Source organism: Apium graveolens, unplaced genomic scaffold (genome assembly GCF_009905375.1).
Source record: "Apium graveolens cultivar Ventura unplaced genomic scaffold, ASM990537v1 ctg7873, whole genome shotgun sequence".
Classification (NCBI taxonomy): domain Eukaryota; kingdom Viridiplantae; phylum Streptophyta; class Magnoliopsida; order Apiales; family Apiaceae; genus Apium; species Apium graveolens.
In genome coordinates, this window is record NW_027420698.1 from 88,075 (window position 1) to 109,853 (window position 21,779).

Here is a 21,779-nt window from a genome sequence, read left to right on the forward strand (position 1 = left end):
AATAGAGAAGACATATGTAATAGTTATTTTTACACCATAGATTGACCTTGATCTTTTCATTAGCCTGAAAAGATCACATAGGATTGGGCCATAACTATTGCACGTTTACTTTACGTACTTTTCATATGATGTATAAATAGTATGTGTAGAGTAGAAAAATGCATGTTTTAATTAGATTAATGATGTATGTATGTATTAGATACATCACCCATGCCATGCCTTTAAACAAGATAAAATCTGTAACGACTCAAGATTTAAAATTAACAAACGATCATGAGATTCTCGTGTTTATGAAACACGGAATAAAATACGAATTTTCTTTATTTCTGACATGGGGCGATTTTGTCAACAACGGGTTCATAGAACTTGTAAGGCTGTGGGTTTTAAGCGAGACCGATGTGACTCCTCCACTACCTGGAAATCAAACCATTGACGAGTATTGATTTGAAGTATTTTATTCAAGGAAAAATTGGGAATCTCTTTATGATGGGATCATGATCGTTCTAAATTAAAATCCCTAAGTAAAAATATTAAGTTTTAATCAGATGCTTTCCAATGAATGAACACTCATTAAATCCTAGATCGATAAGGGGAAGGGCTGTCAGTGGCAGGGGACTCCTATCTATCATGGTGAAATGCGACGAATATAAACGGTTATATTCGGACGTTGTATCATTGGGTCTAACTTAACTGAGTCATCATAATAAGGTGAATATAAACGGTTATATTCAACTATTATGAACTTAGAAGCATAGAGTTTGGTTAAAAATCTATTAGATAGATAAGATCAATTGTTGTTCACCAAATTATCCAAGAATTATATATGATATAATTGACAACTGTTGTCTACCTAAATAATCATATTTTAAGGATACCAGTGGTTGACTTAGAACATGACGAAATATGGATCTTGGCTCACTAGAAAGATTTATGGGATATACTTTCCGAATTAATAGTTAGGGCTATTAATTTGATAAAAAAAAATAGTGGGAGATATATTACGAATATATCATAATCATATGAACATAAAATTTTAACTCAGACAATCTAATGTTTATTTTGCGCTTTTATTATTGTAGATACTGAGTAATGGCAAACAACACAAACACACTATCCGTACGTTCAGTCCTTGAGAAGGACAAGCTGACAGGAGGAAACAACTTCCTAGACTGGCAGAGGAATTTGAGGATTGTCCTCAGGCAGGAGCGCAAGCTTCATGTCATTGATATTCCTCCTCCAGGCCCCCTTCCTGAGGGTGCTACTGCTGATGAACGAGCAGCACGCACAAAGGATGAGAATGATGCAAATGATGTTGCATGTCTTATGTTGGCAACTATGAGTGCTGAGCTTCAAAGACAACATGTGCATATGGATGCATATACTATCAATGAGCACTTGCAAAGCATGTTTGCAAGCCAAACTCGTCAAGAAAGGTTCAACACGAGTAAGTCACTTTTTAATTGCAAACAAGGGGCGAGTGAACCAGTTGGCCCACATGTTCTGAAGATGATTGGTTACATTGAGTACCTTGAAACTTTGGGTTTCCCGATTGGTCCGGAAACTGGTATTGACCTAATCATGAATTCTTTGAACAACAAATTCACTCAGTTTGTTGTGAACTACAATATGAATGAATTTGACAAAACACCTACTGAATTGTTGCATATGTTGAGAACATATGAGACCAACATGAAGACAGCTGAACCTGCTCCCATACTGATGGTGGGAAATAAAGGTAAGGCCAAAGGGAAGGGAAAATGGAAGGGTAAGAAGAAGATTGGATCTGATTCTACAACCAAGCCAAAGTCAGGTCCCAAACAGGCTTTAAAGCCTAAAGGTGGTGTGGCCAAGGGTGAATGTCACTACTGTAAGAAAGATGGTCACTGGAAGAGAAACTGTCCAATTTACTTGGAGGATCTGAAGAAAAAGAAAGCAGTTCAGATTTCTGGATCAGGTATTTATGTTATAGAAGTCAATTTGTCTATTTCTACATCCTGGGTATTTGATACTGGATGTGCTTCTCACATTTGTATAAATGTGCAGGGCCTGCAGAGAAGTAGAACTCTGGCTAAGGGAGAAGTGGACCTAAGAGTATGCAATGGAGCAAAAGTTGCTGCTTTAGCTGTAGGGACTTATTATTTATCTATGCCCTCTGGGCTTGTTTTAGAACTAGAAGACTGTTTTTACGTGCCTGCGATTCGCAGAAACATTATTTCTGTTTCTTGTTTGGACAAGAAAGGTTTTTCGTTTACAATAAAGAACAACAGTTGCTCTTTTGCTTTGAATGATTTAACCTATGGTGTTGCGCGTTTATTTAATGGTTTATATGTTCTTGATTTAGATAACCCTGTCTGTAATATAGAAAACAAACGACTTAAAATAAATGACTCAAATCAAACATACCTCTGGCATTGTCGTCTAGGCCACATAAATGAGAAACGCATATCCAAATTACATAAGGATGGATACTTGGATAAGTTTGATTTTGAATCATACCAAGAATGCGAATCTTGTTTGCTTGGTAAGATGACTAAAGCCCCTTTCACTGGTAAGGGTCAAAGGGCCACTAAACGTCTGGAGCTAATACATAGTGATGTATGTGGCCCAATGCGTGTAATGGCTAGAGGAGGCTACTACTACTTCATAACATTTACTGATGATTTCAGTAGATATGGATATGTATATCTTATGAAGAACAAATCCGATTCTTTTGAAAAATTTAAAGAATACAAGGTTGAAGTAGAGAAGCAAATTGGCGGAGATGCAAGTATTAAGATCTTACGATCCGATCGTGGGGGTGAATACTTAAGCACCGAATTTAGAGAGTATTTGAAAGAGTGTGGTATTGTATCGCAACTCACTCCGCCAGGAACACCTCAATGGAATGGAGTTTCAGAGAGGAGAAATCGCACCTTGTTGGACATGGTGCGATCGATGATGAGTCATGCAGATCTTCCAATTAGTTTCTGGGGTTACGCTCTAGAAACAGCGGCTTTCACACTTAACCGTGTTCCTACTAAGAAGGTTCAAAAGACTCCATATGAGATATGGAAAGAGAAACGGTCAGGCATGAACTTTATGAAAGTTTGGGGATGTAAGGCATTTGTGAAACGTCAAGAATCTGACAAGCTTGGACCTAAATCCGAAGAGTGCATTTTTGTAGGATACCCTAATGAAACAAAGGCGTATTATTTTTATAGTCCTTCTGAGCAGAAAGTGTTTATTGCTCGAGATGCTGTCTTCATGGAAAGAGATTTTGTTTCCAAAAGAAACAGTGGGAGAACTATAGATCTCGATGAAGATCGAGAACCGCAAAATAGTATTGAACCTGAAGTGGAACAAGAGCAGAATAATGATAATGCTCAACAAACACAGGTTGTTCGTAGATCTGGTAGATTTCGCCATGAGCCAGAGAGATATGGATTTCTCATGACTCAGTGTGGTGATTTGATGCTCATAGATGAAGATGAGCCTCTCACATACCAAGATGCTATGAACAGTCCAGACTCTAAGAGATGGCTTGAAGCCATGAAATCCGAGATAGATTCCATGTACGAAAACCAAGTATGGACTTTGGTTGATCCACCTGAAGGGGTAAAACCCATAGGGTGCAAATGGGTTTTTAAGAAGAAAAAGGGCATGGATGGAAATGTTCAGACCTATAAAGCTAGGCTGGTTGCAAAAGGTTTCAAACAAATTCATGGTATTGACTATGATGAAACTTTCTCACCAGTGGCTATGGTCAAGTCTATAAGGATTTTACTTGCCATTGCAGCATTCCATGATTATGAAATCTGGCAAATGGATGTCAAAACAGCCTTCCTTAATGGAAGCCTTGAAGAGGATGTGTACATGACACAACCTGAGGGTTTTGTCGATCCAAGGAATGCTGGCAAGGTATGTAAATTGCGTCGATCCATTTATGGATTGAAGCAATCCTCTAGGAGATGGAATATCCGTTTTGATGAAATAGTCATAGAGTATGGCTTTGTTCAAAACGAAGATGAACCGTGTGTTTACAAGAAGGTTAATGGGAGCTATGTGGCATTCATAGTACTATATGTTGATGATATACTACTAATGGGGAATGACATACCTTCTCTAAAGGCTGTTAAGACGTGGTTAGGGAGCAATTTCTCCATTAAAGACTTAGGAGAGGCATCCTACATTCTAGGAATGAGGATCTATAGAGAAAGATCTAGAAGGATGATCGGTCTAAGTCAGAGCACATACATTGATAAGGTTTTGCATCGTTTTGGAATGCAAAATGCAAAAAGGGGATATGTCCCTGTGTCTCAAGGGATAACGATCTCTAAGGACCAATGTCCGAAATCATTGGATGAGAAGGACCACATGAATAAAGTTCCATATGCTTCAGCAATTGGATCTATCATGTATGCAATGGTATGTACTCGCCCAGATGTCTCGTATGCTTTGAGCATGACGAGCAGATACCAGTCTAATCCGGGTGAAGGTCACTGGACGGCAGTTAAGAATATTCTTAAGTACCTGAAAAGAACTAAAGATTCATTCTTGGTGTATGGAGGAGAAGAGAAACTCGTTGTAAAAGGTTACACCGATGCAAGTTTCCAAACAGACAGAGATGATACTGTATCACAGTCTGGTTTTGTGTTTTGTCTAAACGGAGGTGCTGTAAGCTGGAAGAGTTCAAAGCAAGAAACAGTAGCTGATTCTACAATGGAGGCTGAGTACATTGCAGCTTGTGAAGCAGCTAAGGAGGCCGTTTGGATTCGAAAGTTCATTTCTGTTTTGGGAGTGGTTCCATCGATCGCAGATCCCATTGATCTATACTGCGATAATAATGGAGCCATTGCACAGGCTAAAGAACCTAGATCACACTCCCGGGCTAAACATATACTCAGGAGATTTCACCTTATTCGAGAGATTAATGAAAGGGGTGATATACACATATGTAAAGTGCACACAAATGATAACATTGCAGACCCACTGACCAAAGGCTTGTCGCAGCAGAAGCACGATGGTCACACTAGTTCCATGGGTATTAGATATATGGGTGATTGGCTCTAGTGCAAGTGGGAGATTGTTAGTGTAGGTGCCCTAGAGGCAATACATTATTCTTTTATCTTTATGTCAGTTGATCATTCAATAAATGTATTTATTATGACCTTAATTACTGCGATATTTTGTTAGCATAATAAATGTCCTTAGAATCATGATACAAATTGTATAGTTTAAGTACATGACTTGAACTTGAGATTATATAATATATCATATTCTTAAAGGTCCCTAGTCGAGTATTATTATATAGGACAATAATAATACATAGATAGACTAGTATGTTGTTTGACAAGATAACCACATCTCATTGGTTATAAGTATGGGGATACTGAAGTCAATACATAGGTACATGTGAGAGTACATGGTACTGGACAGACCCACAGTGAGATTCTTCATGTTTAATAAAGTCATAAGAAAGACTCACAGTGATAATGGTGTAACGATCCTTTGACTTGAAATCATTATATTTCTATACGAGGATTAATATACTTTGACTACATTAAAAGTTACTTTTGATCGGGTGATGATAAAAGTGGACATCGGGTATATCATGAGTCGTATGAGAAATATGAATGATAGATAAAGGATTTAACCCTCCTATAATTAGGAGAGATATTATTGGCCTCTTGATTGAGTGAGATTATAAAAGCATGGCCATGCTCAAATAATGATTTGTTTCAATAATCTACTCATGCATCAAGTAAACCCAGATTAAATGTTGAAGAGGATGACTAAATACATGCCTCGAGTTTAATCTATAATATGTATGGTTAAAGGGATTATATTACACGGAAAAACATTAATCACGAAAGGTTTTATCTAATCACGATTTAATTATTGTTTAATTGGGTAACAATGATGTATTACTAGATACCGCTCATTGTTTATAATTTTATTAGAGAATAAAATTATTGCCAATTAAATAATAGCCTATAGGGTCGCACAAATAGAGCACTTAATGGAATAGTTAATTTAAATTATGGATTTAAATTAATTGATGATTATTTGAATTTTATTATAATTAAGTAAGACTTAATTGAGATAATATAAATTCGAATTAAAAGGAATGTTTTTGCCCATAATAATTAAGTATGACTTAGTTATTAATTAAATAATAGAAATTCGTTTTTATTATTTAATCCAATACCTACTAGGGTTGGGCTTTGCTATTATGGGCCTTTTTAATCAGTCATTATAAATAGATAATGAGAGGTTAAAGAGGCTTGAACGTTTTTAAGAAAACCCTAGCAGCAAAGAGAGGCAGAGGCAATTCAGATCGTCAAGAAGGAGGCTAGTACATCCATTCCGTAGTCAAGTTCGTGAGACGTTCTTGAAGGTGCTCGTGTGGATACCATAGAGGTGTTTCTCCGAGAGGTAGACACAAAGCGTGATAGCTAGGATCTCCGTTGAGTTCGTAAAAGTTAATCTCTTGAAAGGTATGATTCGTTATCTCCATAATCTGCCCATAATTATACATGGATCCTGTTTTTGGGTTTCGAATTTTTGTTTTATTTACGTTTATCCGCTGCGTTTTATGCCTTCGGAACCCAACATTCCGTTCATCATTCGATCCTTGTTCATTAGTGACAAAGCATGATAATGTACATGTCCCAAACACATATGCCACAATTTTGATAACTCATCTTATTTTGACAGTAAGCACTTCGAATTGGCAGTATTAAGAACAATTTTATAAATTCTATTTTTAGATCGCTTTACCTTCATGAGGAGTGAGTCTATTTTGAGATCGCTTTACCTTTATGGGGAGCTATTTTATTTCCTTCCTCCGACCGTTGTCCAAGACTTATTATATTATTCCGAAGAGTAGGGATATGTTATACATCGTCAAGGATTCGAACTTCTCTATTTTTGCTAGTGAAAGATACAGAACCCTTTACCTCTATCTTCATAGTAGAACCATCCCTAAAACTCAGTAAAACCCGTCATATGACTACTTGTTCCGTTATCCAAATACCAAATGTTCTATTTATTTTGAAATTTTATAAATTGAGAGGGCATTACCTACTTTTCATATAGGCGTGTAGCATCTGCATCATCATACTTTTCCAAGAGAAGAGTTGATTCCTCATCTTCATTGGCCTTGGCCATTTTATAACTTCCTTTAAATCTCTTGTACGCCTTGGTTTATGACAATCAGCAGCAAAGTGACCATAGGCAGAACAGTTGTAACACTTCAAAGCACTTTTATCATGACCTCCATGATTTATAAAACCTGACGATTAGTTATATGTGTTCATGCAATTATTTATTTTTAGACAATGTTCACGAGTCAACAACAATTTCCCATCACTACTCTCACATTTCTGCCATTCTTCCTCGGTGAGCATGAGTTGTCCTCCATTTGATTCACCTTTCTTACCCCCTTTCATTCGTTCTTCATGAGCTTTCAGATATCCTACTACCTCTTCCGCATATAGAGTTTCTAAATTTCTAAAATGCTCAAAAGTCAAAACAATTTGTAGTAATTTGGTTGGCATTGCACGAAGCATTTTTTTGACCACATAGGTTTCTTTCATTTCTTCGCTGAGTGCTCTTATATTAGTCACCAACCCATTCAACCTCAGGTAGAAGTGATCGAGCTGTTCGCTGTCTTTCATGCACATTGATTCAAACTCTAGTCTCAATGTGTGAACCTTAGCCTTCATCATGCGTTCTGCACCTTCACACATAGTTTTCAAGGCCTCTTAGGCCTCTTTTAGTGTTCCTTTTTCCGCAATTGAGGTACCATATTATCTGTCCGACCGTGATACAAGTTGTGTACTTATTCTTGGCCAGTGTTAGATAGCTCAAACCTATCGACCCTCCTTGTTTGGCTTTGTTTATATCCATTACTGATATTTCCGACTTTCACCGAGAAATCCTAAGCTCTGATACCAAATATTGTCAATATATTTATATTAACTAAATGATATAAAACTAAGAAAAGCAAAACACAGCTTTCCAAAAAAATACACCTTCTTATTTCTGCAAACTGAGGCAATATAAAAGAAATACACTAGGAAACTGAAAATACTAAAAAACAGGACACGATCACCTGCCCACAACCACCACTAACTCTATTTCCTTTACTCAATCAAAACTCCTAAAACAACGGACTTGAAAACAAACACTACACAAAATATATTTTGGTAACTCTTTATTCGAAAATAACGTATAACCCAAAGTTTAAGATTCACCAACAGTACTTTCATGTTTCTTTGGGTTATTTTTGTTGTAGTATTATCCCTTATTGTTGGCTATACTATATGCTCATCACGCTTTTCTCATGGGGATATTCGAATTTATGTATACATAGTTTATTTTTCCTTTATATGTGTATTCTAATGGCTTACAATTTGTGAGAGAAATCCATGCTTATAACGATCAAAGACAATCCTAATATCTGCACGTTCTTTTTTATATGATAACATTAAACATAATGTATTATATAAATAGTTTATTATGAGATATATAGCTAAACCCATATATAATGTACTTTTCATTTACCTGCCATGTTTAATCCTAACACCATAGTGGTACATGTTAGTATATTTGAGATACCAGGAGATTGTTGGTACCCTTAAACCCCCCCCCTCTCCCCCTCTCCCTCTCTCTCTCTTCTTGTAATTTTTTTTATGTTTTTTCTTAAATTTAATTCTGATGAAAAACTACGTACATTTGGGTATTGTTTATAATTTTTTACTATATCTGTTTTAATTTGATGCAATCTATTTAGATGTCTCTATATATAAATTTGTTGGTTTTTTATAATTTTTATGACTTTATTTGTTATGTGAATTAAAGTGAATGGTCCACACTATGAATGGTTGGATAGTGCTAAGGAGATTACTCATCTTCCTTCGGATGTTTCTACTAAAACTGCTTCACTAGCACCTTCTACTCCTTAAGCAAGTACTAACTCTTTCTATATATTTGTATATCTTTATATATGCTTATACTTTTGTATTTGTCTCCTTATTTCCTTGAAGGCTCATTATATATGCTAACTTTGCACGTAGTTAAGGTAATTGACAGGGTTGAAGCCACTTTTATTTAGCATTTTTTAAATTCTAATAGAAAGAAAGGGCTTAGCATTCTAAGACCAAAAGCTAGGAAGGAAAGACATAGAGTAACTTTCTCTTTAGGTACATGTATATCTCTAGTTTTTTCTTTTACATTTTTGCTATATATTCCTGTTTCCTTCCGACAATTTTATATCTTGGTATATAATTCATCTCCATACAACTACCACTACAGGTTTCTTTGTCGGGTGCACAAAAATGTTCATTTCTGCTCTTGTTTTTCTCATTCATGCTCACCATCTTCTAAACAAATAAGTCCAAGTACAGTATATGATAACAATGTTTCCTTTGTATAGGTCATTTAGAGCTCAATTCCCTAGTGTTAATCTGATCTTATTATGCTACCAAGTCCGTGTAACTAACAAACATATTTGTTTACTTTCTTCCTCTCGAGCTTGATTTTGTCATATCTCATAGGGGAATCATACTTACATGTGCATTTCATTGCATCAAGTAACTATTTAACGGACGTAAAAGATCAGTTTTATACTCGTGAAACCACATCAACTAACTAAAAAATATTGCTTAAGCATACAAGTCTTCCGAATAACTTAAAACGTAATCTACTACAAAGCATGTTCTTTTTGTAACCAACCATATAATAATGTCTTAAGCTGGATAGCAAAAACTTAAGTCGGATTACCATCAGCTCTGTGTCGCTTGAATAGGAGTAATTTTCTCTCGTGTTGGGAAACATTTTTAGGTGGTTGCTCTTCCTTCGGTACCTCGGGGCAGGCAACTTGCCAGGTAAAAATGTTTTAAAAGACTTCTTTCTTGCCTCAGCTTCCTCTGATGCAAACATACGAGCTGCTTCAATTCACTCCTGTCATTAATAATATATACTAGTTAAAAGCGTTTCCATGAAAATATTTATACTACCAATTAACAACATATGTGTATATGCCATAAAAATATATATGTTAACGCACATGCAATCACCCGGCTAAAAGAGAATCTATACTATCATATATGTCAAAAATATGAAGCAAGCACAAGAACATTAAAATTTTAAACCACAGAACACATAATTCTCATAGTATAAGTATAGAGGCTCCAACTATAGGAAGATAACTTTTTGTTACATGTAAAAGTTACTCTAACCTGTGTCAATAAAGACAACCACTCAGTTAATTGGTAAAAAAGGACGGACCTTTTGTTATACTTACTTGAAATCCAACACGCACAGTGATTTGAGTTTATGGATAACATACAATCGATAGTTAGGTTTCTTGGTAATGTTGTTATCGATCAGAGGAAGGAACATGAGCTTCAAGAGATATACAAGCGGAGTTAACATTCTATTCCATTCCGCCGAACAATATAGAGCAATAAATTATTGTTGTCACTAGCTATCCAAATGTTTTTGTGACAGTAAGATGTAAAGAAAAATTGGATAATAACATATATGTAACATAGTGGCATAAAAAAATAAACAATCATGAAAAGAACATTGTAATCTATAAAAATAATTTAAAGGTTTATATCAAATTAGTGCTACTAGAGATATTTCTCCTCTGCTGCTAATTCTGCAGGGTGTTTGTTGCTTTTCTGATCTCGTTAGGTTGTATGTCAAATTCTTCAGCTGCAAAAAGTAAGGCGACTCTGATTTAGCAAAAAAAGTAAGAAGACATTGAACTAAAAACCATATTTAGATAAAAAATATTATTAAAGAAAGAAAATTAGAAGTCTAACCATCATCTTCAATGTCAATGATGATAGTTTTACCCTTGTCTAAACAAGGTTTTTTTCTGCTTGTCCCACAGTATTTGTTGTTGGTTCCGGCCTCCTCCAAGTTACACCCTTAGGCAGAGTTGTCACAGCCTCTGGAAAGTTCACAATCAACCAACTTTTAATTCTTTCCCAACATCTTCCAACTCGTAGAGCCAGTGACCAAGGATACATAGCAAACTTGGAGGAAGAACTAAAATAAATTAGTTTTCACAAAATTAAATTTCTTGAAATATTTCCTGTAGGTAGATTTTGGAGCATTTTCTTCATTGTTTAATTATTAAGAAAAGGATACAAAGAGTAGGTATAGTAAATATATATATTACTGAATACTCCATAAGCATAACATTAGAGGAAAAATTACTAGATTGGATTTGGCCCAGAAATAACTATTTGGGGTTTCAAGGGGAGAGGGAAAGAAAGGGATGCTTTTTAAGAAAACAAGAGGTTCTACACCTTGAGTAAGGATAAAAGAGGCTTTATAAGGGGAGGGAAGGAGGGCTAGGACAGGGGAAGAAGGAGGCTAGGAGAAGAAGGTGGGCTTTGAACTTTAATGGACGGTATAGATTAAAACCCTAATTTAATAAACGGCCTAGACTAAATAATTTAAAAAATCCCTAATTCCAATGGCTGATTAAAATCCTAATTAAAATTTACAAATCACATATCTAGCAAATTCAGTGGTCCAAAAAAAAATCAATCATATCATATTTCTGCAAATAAAACTTTAAATCATGAAAAATAAATAATAAATACTAGAACATTTTTTACCAAGTTAATATTATATTTTTAGTAAATATTATATTTAAGAGACTGCAAATTATTTTTCTTAATTTTGATGTTGATTATTAATAAAAAAATATTTAATTTTGGAATATATTTTAGTTTTTACTATTAATTTATTATATGGCACTAAAATATAAAGTTTACTTTCTCTTTACAACATTTCTCAATAAAAAATATTTTTTAAAAATAGGAAGTGGTATATTTTATTTATTTATGAGGCATGCATATAAATATTATCTTTTCTTAATTCTATTATATGATAAAAAAATTATTTTTCTTTTTACGAAATGAATATTATTTTATACTACTATGATACAATGTGATTGCAATATAATAATTTTGTTTATGCAAATCACATTTATCTATGTGGGTCTTGTGTGTATATTTTAAAATTTATAAAATTTAATTTATTTCACAAATTTGTAATGCAAAATGATTGAAATTTAAGAAATAATATAAATAAAATGTATTGAGGAATTAAATTATTTCTTAATTTAATGTATGGACTTAGAAATTAAAATATACTTAAAAAGGAATTAAAATGAGTATCTTTTAATTGTTAATCTTTAGATATTTTTAAGAACATGAACGATAAATGTAAAAGAATATAAATAAAATTCGTTATTATATAAATTTTACTACTTTAGTGTACCGTAACTGTAATATCCGGGATATCGTGTAAAATTATTTTTATCAATAAATGAATTATTATATTATTATTATTATGTGAATTTTGGTGAATTATCTGATGATTGATATTTATATTTACATGTTTATATTTGATAAGATATGAGTATATTAATTATACTATGCCCAGAATAAAATATAGATAATTGTGATATTTTTCTGGTAATTTTTGGATCATTATATGATTTTATAATGATTTATAGATTTAATAATTATTTTTTAAATAATTATAAAAATTACATTATAAAGTCGAGAATCGTCCAATCTCAACCATTTTTACATATTTACAACCCGAAACTCTTCGGAAAACTCCTTCCTAACCTAATCTGGTAATTCCAGACATTTTTCGTGTTTTAACTTTTTCGATCCGGATTACGGTTTAACCCGTACGCATCCCCGTGTACAATATTCGATACGCTAATTATTTCGATATATCAACAAAATCCGTATTCTTGAAAGATGAGATAATATTACATTATCTTCATATAAAGTGTTTTATAAAAAGCCCGGTTTGGATAATTATCTAATATGAGTATTAAATCAGATCGTTTTTTACATTTACTTAGCGGCTAATAACTAATTTATCGATCTAAAATGATCCAATACGAACCAATATTCCATAAATATATGAAGCCCTTTTATTATTTCATTTTATTCGTATAATCATAATGGATGAGTAGAAATATAGAATTTACAGTGAAAAACCCCAAAAACGTCACGTTCTTCATAATCAAACGCACAAACGAAGGCGTTATCGAACTCCGATTTAAGCGTGCAATATATCAAATCGAAGTGTTGAAAGATTCTTTCTGAATCCACCATCTATTCAAGTGTAGAAATCAAGGTATTTTTCTTATTTAATTTTTTTAATTCGAATTATTTATTGATTAAATTAGGAATTTTTGTTCTTGATGTTTTTGATGTGATTTGATGGCATAATCATGTAGGTCTTTTCTTCCTGGTCATTTTGGTATATTATATGATGAATTTGGAGTGCAATAACATGTAGAAATTGATGTTTGATTCTCGGATTTTAAAATTAAGGTTCATGATGTGAATGTTCTAAAGGTTATTGATGTATTGGAAAGGTATTTTGTTTTATTAAAATTGGTGTTGTTGACATAATTTATGTATACATATTGTATTTAGAGGGTATTCTAGAATATATTGAAATGTGACATAAAAGTGTTGGTGGGTTAATTTGAGATTTGTTAGTGAGTAGTAAATAGCGGAAAATCATATTAGTTTTAGGATAAATTAATTGCATTATTTGAAAGTAGAGTAAAATTTAATTGCAAAGTGAATCGAAGATTTGGTATCCAAAAGAATAGATATTATTTAATAAATCTATTTTATAAGCACAAATATGAATTGATAAATAGCATTAATTTTAAATCAATTAATATTGAAAATGATTAGTATACGCTAAAGGAACATTATTAAATTTTATTAAAATATGAAGTGAAATGTTTGTTCAATTTATGTAATAATTTTTCAAAGTGTAATTATTGATCTAGTAGTCAATATTTATGAATTATTAAACTATTAAATAAAAATAATATAAGAATTCTTGGTTTAATTATTTTATACTGAAATATTTTGTGTGGATTATTATTTTTAGAATTTCTCCACGCGAGAAGTATTTAAGTAGGAAGAGGTGAGATTTCTTGAGCAGTGCGCTAATAAACTGAAATATTGCAAGTTTTATCTCCTCCCTTTCCTAATTTTGATGTTGGTAATTGTTGTGCCTATTTTAAATTAAAATTTACAAGTTCATTATTTGAGCTTTATTCGCGATATATATAACACTAAACATTTTCCCTCGTTCGAGACAGCCGGTTAAAATGCCTTATTTATATTGACCAAATAAATTTATTTTCTTACGTGACTATCCTATTGTTCAGGACAATTTTTTTTTCCTATTGATGGACATAAATTTCTATGTTCATCAAATTTATTTCAAAGTCTTGAATCGATTTATTTTCGGGATCAATTTTTTAATTTCTATCAAGTTTTAAAATAATAATTTATCAATTCGTTAACCCTTCCAAAACTCATGAATCATAAATCGATTACTTTTTCTACCTTTATTTTTTCAGATATATATATTCTCGTGAACGTGGGGTTTGACCTCCGATTATATATATATATATATATATATATATATATATATATATATATATATATATATATATGATTAAAGTTCTATGGAGTCCACCATTTAATTGGAGTCCTCTGAGTCCGTCTATATTTTACAAATAAAATATTTTTTAAAACATGTTATATTGAAAAACATGTTTCACAAATATCATTATTTCAATAAAATTATACAAATCTCATACATTTACAAGTACAATATATTTGTTTTGCAACATGACCATTTATGTATTATAAACTAAACGTATTTTGTTAAATAATATATTTTGTAATATTATACTTATAAAATGTATACAATGTGCAAGATTTTCAAACAATCACTACTAGAAATAGTGCCTACAACATCACCCCTTTAACATCGGTTAGAAATGTCAACGATGTTAATAGCAGTTTTAATATCGATTACTTTAAAACCGATGTTAAAGGTGTTGTAAGACATCAGTATCGAAACCAACCGATGTCTATAATCATTTTTTTTAAATAAAATTAAAAACGCCCGCTTCATTCTTTCCCTCGTAAATACACAAAAAAACTCCCCATTAACCAAATTTTTTATTTTCAGTTCCCCCCCATTAACCAAAACGGTTTCCCCCCCCCCCTCTCTCTTAGCTCTCTCATTCTCTCATCTCTCTCTCATTCTCTCTTCTCTCTTCTCTCTCACTGTCTTGTCTCTCTTCTCTCTTCTCTCTAATTTCTCACTGTCTCTCTTCTCACTCACTCTCTTTAACCTAAAACCCCTAAAATTTATATGAATTAATAAACTCGATTAATTCATAAATCGAGGTTGATTGGTGCTGAAGAGCCTTGAAGGAAGTCTGGACCACTCGATTAGTGTGTGAAAAGTATGTTTTTTTGAATTTAATTTCAAATTTTATGTTTTGATTTTAATCGGGTTCGTTTTTTCTATTTTATTTTTTTCGAGTTTGATTTTAGGTCTCTGGAGCTGGGTTTGGTTAATATTGACGTGGGTTTGCTCGATTAGGTAAGATTTCACACGCATTTGTATGTTTTTTTACTTTAATAGATGCATGTGTTCCTCTTTGTTCTTGTTTAATTTTAATAGACGCATGTGTATGGATCCTGTTTAGGTTATATTGAGTATGTTCTTGTTCTTGTTATGTTTAGTTTATGTTGTTTATGTTGTGTTCCTCACTGTATGTTTTTGTTCTTGTTTATGTTCTTGTTTGTGTTCTTGTTTAGTTTAGGTATGGAATTGTATATGTGTAAACATGTGTAGTTGTAATAATTAATTTATATGTTTAATTATGCGTGTTACAAGCATTCATATTACAAGCTTGACGAGGATGATATGTATTATGTTTTACTGTTATATATCTGATTTGGCATACATCATTTGACAAATTTTGTGTGACAGGAGTACTTACTGGGTCTTCTGGAGTCGAAGACAGTGATTTATGTAACTCATCAAGTTGAGTTTCTACCTGTTGTAGACCTCATCCTGGTGAGCTAGACTTCTTATTTGTCTCCTTCATCATTATATGTGATCATATATTTTTAGATAATTCCATCTTATTAGGTTATGAAAGATGGCCGGATCACACAATCCGAAAAATATGGCAAATTACTTGATTCAGGGAATGACTTTATTGAACTCGTGGGTGCACATAAGACAGCTTTATCTGCACTCATCTCTTTAGATGTTGGGCCAGCTTCTAAATCTTCTAATCTCGGTGAGAATAGAGTACAGGGAGTTTTCGGGCCTCGTAACAGACTGTAGATGTTCAGAGCGCTGAACCACCGGATGAAACAGTAGGGACGAAAGGACACCTTGTTAATGAAGAAGAAAGGGAGAAAGGGAGAGTCGGTTTCTTAGTCTACTAGAAATATGTGATAACAGCATATCGGGGTGCACTCATAGCCGTTATTCTGTTGTCACAAGTTTTTTTTTAAGTACTTCAGATTGGAAGAAATTACTGGATGGCTTGGGAAACTCCTGTGTCAAGGAGTGTGGCTGCTGCAGTTAAAGTTTCTACTTTAATAATAATTTATGTAGCCTAGGCAATCGAAAGTTCTTTTTGCATACTTTGAAGATCCCTATCTTTTGCAATCGTTAGATACTAGACAGCAACACTACTCTTCTACAAAATGCATGCTTGCATTTTTCATGCTCCAATGTCTTTCTTTGATTCTACTCCAAGTTGACTCATCATAAATAGAGTAAGTGCATTGAACGGATGGTACATTTAATACAAAAACAGGATGTCTCATGTAAACTTCAGTGTTGGTATAGAAAATATTCAGAAGCATACAAGTTTCGAGCATAATTTTATTTTCCATAGTAACTTGTCCTTTATCCTGAGCTATATGTCATATTTTTATACTGCACCAATATTATCTACCTTCAGCACGTGAGCTGGCTTGTTTAGTTGGAGTGCGTCAAGCTCCAGGTATACAAAATTTTTCCGAAACAATCTCAGGATCAACCACGATAAGGAGTTTTGATCAAGAAAGCAGATTTCGGGAAACAAATATGAAACTAATCGATGGAAGCTCCCGGCCAAAGTTTCACAGTTTTAGTGTAAGGGAGTGGTTGAACTTTCACTCGGATATATTGTCTTCTCTAACATTTTTATTCTCGTTAGTTTTCCTGATATCTATTCCTCATGGAACAATAAATCCAAGTATGTGGTTTGATTCTTGGTACTTTTCTATAGCACATAATTTTTTGTTTTGCATCTGATTTTGCTCCTCCACATTCTCAGTTTTTTCGCCAACGTTCGTGACATATCGGTTTGCAGTCATAGCAGGCTTAGTAGTTACTTATGGCCTCAACCTAAACCAGTTACAAACTTGGGTAATATGGAGCCTCTGTAATCTCGAGAATAAAATTATATCAGTTGAAAGGATGTTCCAATACACTTCCATACCAAGTGAGCCTCCTCTTATCTTGGAAATCAAATAGGCCAGTTGATCACTGACCATTGGATGGTAAAGTTGATGTCTACAACCCACTACGCCATAGATGGCCTATAGCAATAGCAAGAAAATGTTACAATAGAACTAAAAAAATGTTACCACAGCCAATAAAAGCCCTAAGGTAACATAAAAATTAAGTTACTTTTTTTCGAGTTACCTTTTGCCCCTAAGGTAACATTCTTTTGCCCTGTTGCAACCTTGAATTTTGTGTTACAATAAGCTTCAAAGGTAACATCAAAGTATGTCTATAGTATCACACTATACATATTACCTTTACACTTAAAATTTGAAAAAAGGGCCCCACATGTAAGGCCAATGTGGGTCCCACACGTAAGGCCAATGTGGGCCCCACATGTGGGTCACCAAATCATTATAACAATTGTTTCCCTACTGTAACAGGTTTTAAATGATTTGTATTATATTATACTAACTTGTTTGTAATATTGAAGTACCTAATCTAACATATTTCTCAAAAAAAAAATTTTGACATGATTTGTTTGTAAATTGAACATGCCATAAACCTCTTTTTCATACAAGTCAATAAAATAAACAATTCAAACGACCAAACTTCAAATCGGTACAAACCCCCGCCAAATACTGTTTCAATTTTCACACAATCACCATCAACTCCACATAATCCAAAAAATAGGTACATAGTCTATAATCTAGGACGATATCAACTCAAATTTGACGATCAGTTTGATAATAATTTAGCAAGGCACGAGCTATTCTGATATGTTCCTGCTCATCATTATTTTCTTATTCAGAGGATAAAGTAGCATCCTGTTTACCCACTGCAGGAAACAAATCAGTGAATATAAATTCTAAGTAAAAGAGTGCACTGGAATTAATTAGAAACTAGATATATGAGACTGAAAGAAAAATCCAGGATACAACTAAAGCAATCAACTGCCATTTGCACAATAAACACGTGGTACTAATAAACCAAAAATTTAAAATAATATGCATATTCGGAATTATGTAGAAAGTGAGTGACATGTATCAAAGTTTGCATGATCATAACCTGAAGCTTTGACACTTGACCACCAAACAAATTATCTTCAAGTGAAAGTGTAAGGTTACGAGTTTCCTTGTAAGAATCAGTCGGCATCTTGATGTAAAATAGACCTATAATCAATGTTATGAGATGATTACAAGTCTTAAAGGGGGTGAAGAAACAGAGAAAACAATTTCCTACCATCAAAGCATTGCAGAATTTGTATCTTTTGAGTTACTAGCATCAGGACAAAGTTGTGGATCCAATAACTTGTTCATTCGCAGTATACAGGGGACGTGCCAAGTTGGAAGGCTTCAAAGTGAAGGCAGAAATTAATAGTGACCAAAACAAAGGAAGACCTTGCACAAAACAAATTAGAGTCTGATTTAATAGCTTTCAGAACCTAAGGATTGGAAATAGAGTAAGCTGGATTACTGTTAGCATCCAAGTGATGTTTTTAACTTCGTGAGGATTGGATTGCATGTATCGATGGTTGAATGTAGATCCTGAGTGCATTCCAGTTTGTGGTCATCTCGTAGATGTGAAACCAGAAAGGGAATAGTGCCAATTACAGCGCATTCTGATCCAGCATATGGGCAACTGTATGGTTTAAAACTGCATCCTTCTTCATGTTTAAGTTTGCTGTCATATGGAAATATCTCCGGACATCCTAGTGTGTAATACTTACAAGAAAGTTGAAGCAATTCTGCTACATTCTCCTGAGCCTGGAACCTGATATATCCCAGTTCTTGTCTACAAGTAGGACATCAATTATGAACCTGCACTTTACAGGTTAAACAGAAACAAAGTGTGACCGTTGTGACACCGCAAGGATGCATTTTGTGGCGAAAGGTAAATCACTAGTACTGCAAACATTTGAGAGGAAGATAAATCATAAACACTTATAAGTGAAACAACAGTAAATTGAGTGGCTAAAGTGGTAGAAGAAATTAGAGCAACTTGCCTCTTCCATGCATGTGGATCTTAATCATACATGCACTCGTATACTCACTGAGCAGTCCAATTCTCAGTCCACGACATAGGCTTGTCGGGACCAATACACAAAGGCAGCAGTCCGCAAAGCCCAGCTTTAGAAATCCAATAATACAGAATGCACAACACCGCAACCAAAGAAAATGCAACTTTTCACATTAAAAAACAAACCTGAAATCCCCATTGCAATTAAATAAAGATTGGTCTAAACAACCAGTTTGCATTATCCACTTCTATATCAATACAAAACAATCCAAATTCAACAAAAACAATCTTTCGATATAAAAATCAAAACTTTAGAAGTTAAAATATTGATAAAGTTACTGAATAACCTGACAGAAGTAGTAGAATTATCAGAAAGTTGAGGCTGTGGTGGTGATAAACTGCAAAAGCACCGACCCCTTTTACCATAATCACTAACCAACTCAGCCCTTTTCTAGAAACCCCTCTGAATTCTACAAGACCATATAAAATCACAAGCAAAATCAGCAAAACAATAGACACAATAAACATACAAATACAGGAAATATGAATGTATATGTGTAGAAAAAGATGGGTAAAGAATAATAGAAGTACATGAGTGGGGAAGTAGCAGAGAGATTTAGAAAGTGAGAGAGAATTGAAGTGTGACTCATCCTTCTTCGATTCTTAAGCAAACCCCAAGATTTTGGTTTTTAGAGTTTACAATTCTCAGTCCACAGCAGTGCCTTCCATTGCATGTTTCTATCTGAAAGTTGAAAGTTCCAAGAATTGGCACTTATTTATACAAGGCACTTGGACAATCGTATAAACACTCAGACATTTTAGGCCAAAAAGATGTAAAAAAAAATATTGCCCCGACTCTGATACTTCTTACACATGCCCGTGTTTAAACACTACTCTAACAAAGAACATTTCATATTTTGCTACTTCACATCACTATACTTAAAGCTTTCTTCAGAACTTATGATAATAGAAAGCATCACAAAGTCATATGTAAGTAATTACAGATTAAATTTGTGAAAGTAATTCAAAGCACATTGTTAATTTGCAACACAATACAATCAGAAAGTACATTAGATCTGTAGAAAAAAACAATTTGCCACATTATTACTGCAGCAGAAATGCATAATCTAGAAATCTGTAACAGACACATGTTCAGTACCTGACAATATTTCCTGCTGCATCTCCTTTAGTAAAGAAATTTCTCTAATAACAGTGCTTGGCACTCCTTCATCTTCCTGCTCTAGTCGAATTTTCTTTAAAGCAATGGTTTCATTTGTGACGCGGTCACGAGCCATATAAACTACTCCATGTGTTCCTTCACCAATCTTCTAAACTTTTTCATACTGCAATGTTTAAAAATTCCGGTAAACATAGGAAGAGAATATTAACAAGTACAATAAGATGGATTCTATTTAAACTTTGCAAATGATAGACTGACAGGTTCTGAGTACATTCACTTGGCTAGCCGATTCTGCTTCCTCGGCCTCTAAGAAAGTTCTTAAAATTGCAACATCTGCAAAGGCTTTTCCCAGGTCTTCAGCAATCTGATAGGTCTGAAGAAGAGAGGAAAAGAGCAATACAGACCTACTGAGAGTAAAATAAATGCATTCTTACCAAAGTGAATGCTTGTCCTGTGCTCACTCCCTGTGCTTGGTACTGAGAAACTTCTGCAGAAAAGCGATTCAATAGATCCCTCTCTCTCAGGCATAGAATATCCACCTGGGAATGATCAATTGTGAGCAACAAATGTTACATAAAATTCAAAACTTCAATTTGAAACTTAAAATTCTAAAAACAAACTAATATATCAATATGCATAAAAACAGTGTAGCGTACACACAAAATCAGAGAGAGGAGGAGAGGTAGGATATACATATACACACAAAATAAGAGAGAGAGAGAGAGAAGAACCACAAAAGGATATGACCCAAAATTCGCTGTAAATAAAAAATCCCCAATTCCAATTTAAAACCCTAATTTTGTTTGAAATTCGAATCTGTGAGACTTTATCGATATAAACCCCTAGCTCGAATAATCAATCTGTGAGGTAATCAATCTGTGAGGATGATTAGATTCGATTCAATTGAAAGCTTATTGAGGGAGAGACCGTGTGAGAGGAGAGAGTGATCAAGAGAGAGGGAGATTCTGGAAGCCGAGAGAGGGAAATTTTTACTTTGTCTGCGAAATTTCCGCTTCTCCAAATATTTTAAGCCGAGCCTAACATTTCTAATTTCACTTTATTTTTATTTTTTTATAAATTTTTTAATTTAAATACTGTTCAAATTTTCCGTTAATAAAAAGTGTGAGTTATTATATAGTACAGTTTATAAAATTAAACAAAAAAATATAATTTATTAATCTTAGCTAATATTAATATTATTAATTAA

The 21,779-nt window shown here is 33.7% G+C and overlaps 2 long non-coding RNA genes across 4 annotated transcripts; both read right to left on the reverse strand.

Annotated features, from left to right (window-relative positions):
• Window positions 1-18,043: 18,043 nt before the first annotated feature.
• On the reverse strand, window positions 18,044-19,189 carry LOC141704464 (uncharacterized). Its single transcript, XR_012567965.1, has 3 exons — window positions 18,616-19,189; window positions 18,442-18,545; window positions 18,044-18,211 (listed from the first exon to the last, which is right to left on the reverse strand). It is a non-coding gene; the product is annotated as an uncharacterized LOC141704464 (long non-coding RNA).
• An 804-nt stretch (window positions 19,190-19,993) lies between these two features.
• On the reverse strand, window positions 19,994-21,494 carry LOC141704462 (uncharacterized). Of its 3 annotated transcripts, XR_012567962.1 has the most exons (4): window positions 21,266-21,494; window positions 21,007-21,111; window positions 20,552-20,735; window positions 19,994-20,134 (listed from the first exon to the last, which is right to left on the reverse strand). It is a non-coding gene; the product is annotated as an uncharacterized LOC141704462 (long non-coding RNA). The 3 variants fall into 3 exon arrangements; XR_012567961.1 differs by lacking the exon at window positions 21,266-21,494 and having other exon boundaries at window positions 21,007-21,228; XR_012567963.1 differs by lacking the exons at window positions 21,007-21,111; window positions 21,266-21,494 and adding an exon at window positions 20,831-20,897.
• Between the last annotated feature and the right edge of the window lie 285 nt (window positions 21,495-21,779).